Genomic DNA, 8269 nt, shown 5'->3' on the forward strand with positions numbered 1-8269 from the left:
ACAAAACGACAGCAATTTGTCTGTTCCCCTTTCCCCAATTCCCCAATTAAAAATCTTTAAAAAAAAAAAAAGGAAGGCATGTTTTCTTGGGTGCTCTGACCCACCTCCTTTCCCCACAGTACATATTAATTAGAGCTAGCCAGGGTCATTGCCACAACCCAGTGCCTCCTCCCCATATTCTTCTGCTTCCCATCTCTAGCAGTGGGGCTGTTGTGGTGGGAGGTATGGTAATCCCTGGAACCTGTGAATATGTCACTTTATGAGGCAAAAAGGACTTTGCAGATGTGATCAAGTTAAGGATCTCACTATGGGGAGATCAGCCTGGATTATCCATCTGGGCCCAGAATGATCACAAGAGCCCTCCGAAGAGGAAAGCAGGAGGGTCAAAGTCAGAGAAGGTGATGTGATAATGGAAGCAGAGGTCAGAGAGAAAGCGAGCAAGAGAGAGAGATTGGAAGATGCTTCATTGAAGGGTTTAAAGGTGGAGGAAGGAGCCATGAGCCGAAGAAAGCTGGAGAAGGCAAGGAAATGCATTGTTCCCTAGGCAAAGGCCGGCAAACTTTTGAGACGGAAGAGCTTCCAGGGGTCAGCAAACTGCGGCTCGCGAGCCACATGCGGCTCTTTGGGTACGTACATGTGGCTCTGAAGTAAAATTGAAAATAAAAATAAAACTATCATAGTTTCATTTATAAAAATTTTAACACAATGGTGATTATGTAAAAATATATTTATGGCTCTCGAATAATATTTTAATTGTTGTGAGGGACAGGATTGGCTTTTCTAGGGGTTGGCAAACTTTTGAGACAGAACGTACTCAAAGAGCCGCATGTGGCTCGCGAGCCACAGTTTGCCGGTCCCTGCCCTAGAGCTTCCTGAAGGAACGCAGCCAACACCTTGATGTCTGGGCCTCTAACCTTGCAAACTATAAGATGATACAATGTTGTTTTAAGTCACTAAGTTTGTAGTAATTTTTTCAGCAGTGATAGGAAACTATCACAGGAAGGAATGAGGCGGGAGCCAGATGAGGCAGGGAGTGTTAGAAGATGCTGTCGGATGCCGGGACATGGGTCACTGACGGTGAAATTCCTTGGGGCTAAGGAAGCCTGTGAGCTTGCATGAGCCAAGAAAGTGAACTTCAACTTTTCAACATGGAGAGCTGAAGCAGTGGGATGTGGGAAAGGAGAGTGTTGGGTTGTTTTCTCTGGTTGTCTCCCTTGGAGCCTAACCCCTCTTTCCCATGTTGTAGAGTATCCTTAAATCTGATCGGGCCTATGTCCTACTGCGACAAGGATTCTTGCTAGATATTAACAGGCAGTTGGCATTATGGTGGGGCTCAGAGGCAGTAGGGATGGAAGCTCTACTGACCACGGAATGGAATGTTCTGGATAGAGCAGGGGTCAGCAAACAGCAGCTTGCGAGCCACATGCTACTCTCTGGATATGCTCTGTCTCAAAAGTTTGCCGACCCCTGGAAGAGCCAATCCTGACCCTCACAACAATTTAAAAATTATTTGAGAGCCATAAATATATTTTTACAAATAAGGAAAATTTAAAGTAATATTCTAAATGAAACTATGATAGTTTGATTTTCATTTTCAATTTTACTTCAGAGCCACATGTACATACCCAAAGAGCCGCATGTGGCTCGCAAGCCACAGTTTGCCGACCCCTGGTGGCTCTTCCGTCTCAAAAGTTTGCTGGCCCCTGGGATAGAGGAAGGCAAATTTACACGTTACCTGTTACCTGGATGATGAGTTAGTGTGGGGCCACGTGAGTCATTCAGTCTGGCTGTGGGGCATGAGCTGGAAAACTGTGATGACTATTGCCTAGTGACAGAAACTCTGGGAAACTCCAGTTGCATCATCTGTGAAATGGGCTGAACAAAGTACCTACTCCCCAGGGTTGTAATTAGGTTTAAGGAGATAATCTGCGTAACACAGTGCAGTGCCTGGCACAGTGAAAGCGCTCAGTGAAGGTTATCATTATGTAAAACTGCAGCCTCAGTTGGAAATCAGGTAGAGAGTGGCCTGTGAAGGTGGAAAAGCCCTTTGATAAGCAGAGCAGATGGAGGTCTATTGGGTGCGCGTAGTGAGGTATGTCAGATCAAGCTGTCACACTGGGATGCGGCAAGTCCATCAGGAAGTCCAGCATGTGGCTCACGATGCTCAGTGGTCAGAAGCAGATGTCCAAACCTGTCCTTGTCCAGGGCACATGCATGCAAGGGGGCGATGGTGCACACCCCCAAGGGCAGGCCTTGGGGCCCAATAGCCACCTCATCCTTGTCCCTGTCACATGGGGCATGTCTCTGCCCTGAAGAAAAGTAGCCAGGCAGTCCAGTGCTGGAGGTCCCATCCTGTGGGTAGGCCAGGGCAGGACACCTGCAGGACACAGGTGAAGCAGAGAGAGCTGAGGACAGGGCCAAGCACAGTGAGCACTAGGCTTGAGGTAGCCAAGATCATTCGAAGATCCCAAAGGGTAAGAGCAGGACTGGACCTGAGAGAGAAAGCCCAGCCTCGGGAGCAGGAGTGCAGAGGGGCAAAGTTCAGTGGGAGGCTGGGAAGCATTGGGCAACTCCTCACCAAACAAAGGCCTGGGCGACCATGGAATGTTCCATGCTGTCCATGGTGGGGTGTGCCCGAATCAGCTGGGCTAACTTTGTCAACAGTTCCAGGTTGTTTGAAGAGTTTGGGGAAACATTTAAATGAAAGTTTAAATTTCGATCTCACAAATCAGTGCAAAAGGAATGAGAAGAACACGTAGTTTTACAAAGTTGACCTTGTACCATTTGTACTCAGTGGAAAAGTTGCATGAATGTTTTTACAGTGGGAAGTTTGACTTCACGAACACAACCAAAGAATTATCAGTTCACTACCAGTTCTGCAGCTTCTGTTTTGTCTGTGAAAAAATTTTTCTTGAAATTATTCTGTTAAAATGAAAGATAAGGGCCAGCCAAGTGGCGCATTGGTTAAGAGTTGGCTTGGGAGCGCCAGCTCTGAGCAGCAGGGCCCCGGTTCAGATCCCACATGAGGGCCAGTGACACTGCCCTCTACAGCTAAGATGGTGAACAACAGCTCGACCTGGAGCTGGGCTGCCGTGAGTCGCCGGCAACAGCGTAGGCTGCAGTGGGGTGGCAGTGGGTACCGTGAGCGGCCAGCAGTGTGAGCAGCCATGAGCCACCATGAGCAGCCGTCTAGTGGCCGGCGAGCGACTGCCTCACCCGGGAAGAGCGCAATGATCATAATACCAACATGGGCCAGTGAAGCAACATCCTCCACAACTAGACTGAAGAACAAAAGGACAACAACTTCTCTGTTTCCCTTCCCTGATTCCCCAACACTGTTCCCCTCCCCCAACTCCCCAATAAAATCTTTTAAAAAATAAAATAAAATGAAAGATAATTTTTATAGTCAAGCACTTCTCTTTTAAATAAATCACCTCATTACCTAACACGGCCATGATTTCAGATTGTACTAAACATGAATTTTCACATAGTTAAAACAGACATTTTCATCAGCACCAAGAAAATTGTGAAAAAGTTTTGTTCCAAAGCCTCATAAGAATTAGCTAATGGCACTGAGTGAAACTTTATCTCTTTGATAAGCTTATCTAAATTTAAACATAGACAGTTGTTCCTATTATTACTAAAATATTTTATGAAAACACTATAGTTAATGTGAAAGCTCTTGAACTTTACATTCTACTGTGGGAGTTAACTGACTGATTAAATAAATATTTTCATTGTTATGAGTCATAAAGGACATGCTACTAAGACTGCTGGCATGTCTACTCAAAATATAAATACTGACTTTGGAGAAGCAAAACTTACAAAGTTATAGCAGAGTTTAGAAGAAAGAAAAACCTCTGAAATTTTTTAGCTCCAAGAAAGGAAATTGCAGGAGATAATTGCTAATGACAGTACAGGCAAATCTTGAGAGCATCTATTGAAGATTCTAATTTCAGTAGGGGAAAAAAGAGCATTGAATGGGATAATCTGCAAAGAGCATGGAATCTTTAAAAAATTTCTCTTCTATATCATAAGTGTGGCTTCATCCTTCTATTATTTCTCAATTAGAACAGTAGTCAAAAGGAAGATTGTCAAGAAAAAAAAAGAAAGAAAGAAAAGAAAAAGAACATTGTCTCCAAATCAGTAATGATAGAATGTATCTACAGGTGTTCAACAAGAAATAACAAGAATATTGGTCCTTTCACTTGAAAAGTGAGATTATTTTGTTGAGTATCCAGTTTGAGTGATCTGAAAAGTAATTGATCACTGAAACTGTAAAACCTCTCCTAAGAATTCAAACGAATTACTCTGAGACAAGCTAAGAAATGCTTGAAATTTTAAAGAATAAATAATTGCTGAGCAAGCTGAGTTCTTCAAACAAGCACATGTAGACCCACATGAAAATTGTAGGACACGATTGCTAATGACAGTTTAGGGAATTACCTACCAATCTATGTTGTCAACCTGTGTGATCTTGTTGTAAAGTCCATAAAGCCAAGGACTAAATTTTTCTTGTTTAAGAGGAATATCCAATACCTAGAATAGTTCTTAAAATTTTGTAAAGCCTCAATGAATATTCGTGGAATAAAAGAACAATAGGTGAATTTAAAAATTAAGAAAATTATAAGCTCCAGGAAAAAAATGAAATTGCGGCAGACATTATATGCTGCCTCCCCAACAGCCGGGATCCCTCCTTCTTTGCTATGGAAATCTGATTTCACTTACGTATATACATCAGTTTCATCTACTTCAGGGGTGTTGAAACTCCTCTCTGGCCCCAGAGGGAGAATCCTGATTAGTCAAAGTCGATCATGGTTATTTATTCCCTTTGATGGTGACTGGTTTACAAATAAACAGATGACACAATACTAGACAATGAGACCTGAGAATAATTTTCTGTGAAGTTTCTAAGTTCTCGCTTTTAAGAAAAGGACAGGAAGACAGGACATTCTCTCTTCAATCTAATTGATGATCTGTGATCCTTGCAGCTGCTGCATCTCTTGTGACCATGAGACAAGCCAGAGAACCAAAGGCAACAATAGAGGCTAGCATAGCCTAAAGATGGAAAGAACGGGCTTGGATCTTTGCTGATATCATTTTGTCACTAAATTAACCAACCCTGCAATTCCCTAGCTCTGGACTTCTTTTTATATGAGATGGCAAACCTCATTGTTATTTAAGCCATTTTAAGTCAAGTTTTCTGTCACTTGCAGAAAAAAAAATACCTTAACAGGCATATGCTACTGGTTGGCTACACATTCCCAACCTCCTTTTCCATTACAGAGGGTGAAAGGCCACATTTTCCAGATTCCCATGAAACTGAGAGTGCATGCGACCTAGTTCTGGCCCAAGAAATATAAAGGAAGTTCACTTGTAGCTTTGGGAAAAAAATTACCTGCTCCCTTTCTCATTCAAAATAAAGGAGAGAAGCATGGGAGGAGAATATTCTTTTTCTTCTTGAATGATGCAGTGTGAAAATATGACTGCCGAAAACATGTTAACCAACTTGTAACTATTAGGAGCAAAACTGAATATGATGGCAGTGCCCTCGGGCCCTCGGCTGTCTCCCGTTTCAACAGTGTTTGAACGGAACAGACCCAGGGACGCCCCTTCTTCCAGCCTCCGACCACCTTCCAGCCTCTTTTCCAGTCTCAACCTTCAGATCCATCTCAGCCATCCTCAGTCTCTGAAACCAGCCAACACTGATTTTTGAGCTTAACTCCTTATTGCCGTGCAACCACGAGCTCCCAAATTTGTCAGAATTATTCCACCGAGGTGGAGATCGCCGTCAACCGCCTGGTCAACTTGCATCTGCGGGCCTCCTCCACCTACCTCTCTCTGGGCTTCTATTTCGACCGCGACGATGTGGCTCTGGAGGGCGCGAGCCACTTCTCCCGTGAGTTGGCGAAGGAGAAGCGGGAGGGTGCGGAAGGTCTCTTGAAGATGCAAAACCAGCGTGGCGGTCGCGCCCTCTTCCAGGACCGGCAGAAGCCTTCCCAAGATGAGTGGGGTGAAACTCAGGATGCCATGGAAGCTGCTATGACCTTGGAGAAGAACCTGAACCAGGCCCTTTTGGATCTGCACGCCCTGGGCTCTGCCCGCGCAGACCCCCATGTCTGTGACTTCCTGGAGAACCACTTCCTAGATGAGGAGGTGAAACTCATCAAGAAGGTGAAACTCATCAAGAAGAACTCACCTGATTAACCTCCGCAGGCTGGCCAGCCCCCAGGCCGGGCTTGGCGAGTGTCTCTTCGAAAGGCTCATCCTCAAGCACGACTGGAAGCCTTTGGAGCCCAGAGGCCTTTGAGGGGCCCCTCTGCATTCCCCTGGTGTTGGGCTTCTGCCTGAAACTCTCCCTGCAACCGCTGGGCAACTTTCTAACCACCCTGGAGCCCTCTCCCATGCTGTGGACCAAATTGATACAATAAAGCTTTTTACAGGAAAAAAAAAACCTGAATATAAGAACAGGATACAGGATAGCAGAGTCGAAGGAGAGAATGGACTGTGTTCTGATGACATTGCTAAGCCTCTGAATCTACCCTTGGTCCACCTATTTCATACTCATTAAGAAAGCAAGAAGGTAGGAGACTGGGCGGAGGTGCCTCGGGGTCGCAGGTGTGCGATTTGGTCCCAGAGGAGGCGGCTAGGAATTATCCAGCCTGCCTGTGCTACTAATGAACAGAAAACTCTGATTTAAACAAAGTGCCAACAAGGGATTGTCCTTGATTTTTGTACCCTGTAGCATTCCTCAAATTCTTTTCACATCTTCTCTTACAGTAAACACTGCATTTAAGTTAGAAACATGAAGCAGTTGAAAAGGAAAAGGAAAAGCAATTTTAGTGTTCAGGAAACTCAGACCCTTTTGAAAGAAATTACAAAAAGAAAAGAAGTCATTTTTTCCAAGCAGCTCAATACAACAATTAATGTGATGAAGCGAATGGCTTGGGAGGAGATTGCACAGTGTGTGCATCTGTGGGAGAAGGAGAACAGAGGACAAGGGACGGAAGTGAAAAGAAGGTACCCTGACTGGCGAGCACTTATGAAGAGAAAGAGCATGAAGGCGAACATTAAGCTGGTTGGTTCGGAGTTTCCCCTTCCCACGTCTGATTTAGATGGCTCTCTTACTGAAGAGATAGATGAAAAGGTTGGATTTTAAAATTTTTAATCGGCAAAATGTGGCAGATTTCAGGGATGCAGGTGGATCCTTAACTGAGGTCAAAGTGGAAGAGGAAGAAAGAGACCCCCAGAGCCCCGAATTTGAGATTGGGGAGGAAGAAGAAATACTGTCATCAGTCATACCAGATTCCCAGAGGGAAAATGAACTTCCTGATTTCCCCCACATTGACGAGTTTTTTACTCTAAACTCAACGCCATCTAAGTCTGCATACAATGAACCCCATTAGCTTGTAAACATAGAGAAACAGAAACTAGAGTTGGAAAAACGACGTCTGGATATCAAGGCCGAAAGACTACAGGTAGAAAAGGAACGCCTGCAGATTGAGAAAGAGAGGCTGCGGCATTTAGACATGAAACATGAGCGGCTTCAGCTGCAAAAGGAGCGGCTGCAGATTGAGAGAGAGAAGTCGAGGTTGCAGCTAGTCAACTCGGAGAAACCATCTTTGGAAAATGAACTCTGTCAAGGAGAAAAGTCCATGCTTCAACCACAGGACAGAGAAACAGAGAAGTTAAAACCTGAGAGAGAACGCTTGCAACTGGAAAAAGATAGGCTGCAGTTTTTGAAATTTGAATCAGAGAAGCTGCAGATTGAAAAGGAACGCTTACAAGTAGAGAAAGAGAGACTTCGAATTCAGAAGGAAGGACATTTGCAGTGATTTATCTAGGTCTGCATTTAGCAAATGTTTGTAAACCCGAGGTTTTTCTCTGTATCAGGTAATATGAAAATGGTTGCAAGATTAGCTATGTTTTTTCCCCCTGTTTAATGTCAGTGTTCTCAATAGGAAAAAGTAGTTATATGTGGGTAGCTGTATACTTAAGTAGTATGTTACATAAACACTATGCGCCCTAGCATAAACAGTATAGCAGAAACTATTGTGCTGTACTCCTTAAGTTTGTAAAATTACCTAGAGCTTGTGTAATCTATGCATTCAGTTTATAATTATGTTTATATAAAATTCTAGCTCAGTGGTTCTCAACTGGGTGATTTTTGCCTCCAGAAGACATTTGGCAATGTTTGGAGATACTTTGGGTTGTCAAAACTAGGAAGTGGAGCAGGTTGCTACTGGCATATAGGGGGTAGAAGCCAGGG

At 44.1% G+C, this 8269-nt stretch overlaps 2 pseudogenes; both read left to right on the forward strand.

The window, feature by feature from the left end:
• The window catches only part of LOC109386052 (ferritin light chain pseudogene), an 8043-nt pseudogene extending 1733 nt beyond the window's left edge, over nt 1-6310 (forward strand).
• A 495-nt stretch (nt 6311-6805) lies between these two features.
• On the forward strand, nt 6806-7866 carry LOC109386207 (myb/SANT-like DNA-binding domain-containing protein 4 pseudogene; annotated as a pseudogene).
• Nucleotides 7867-8269: the final 403 nt, after the last annotated feature.

The sequence above is a fragment of the Hipposideros armiger genome, unplaced genomic scaffold (assembly GCF_001890085.2).
Source record: "Hipposideros armiger isolate ML-2016 unplaced genomic scaffold, ASM189008v1 scaffold_7, whole genome shotgun sequence".
Classification (NCBI taxonomy): domain Eukaryota; kingdom Metazoa; phylum Chordata; class Mammalia; order Chiroptera; family Hipposideridae; genus Hipposideros; species Hipposideros armiger.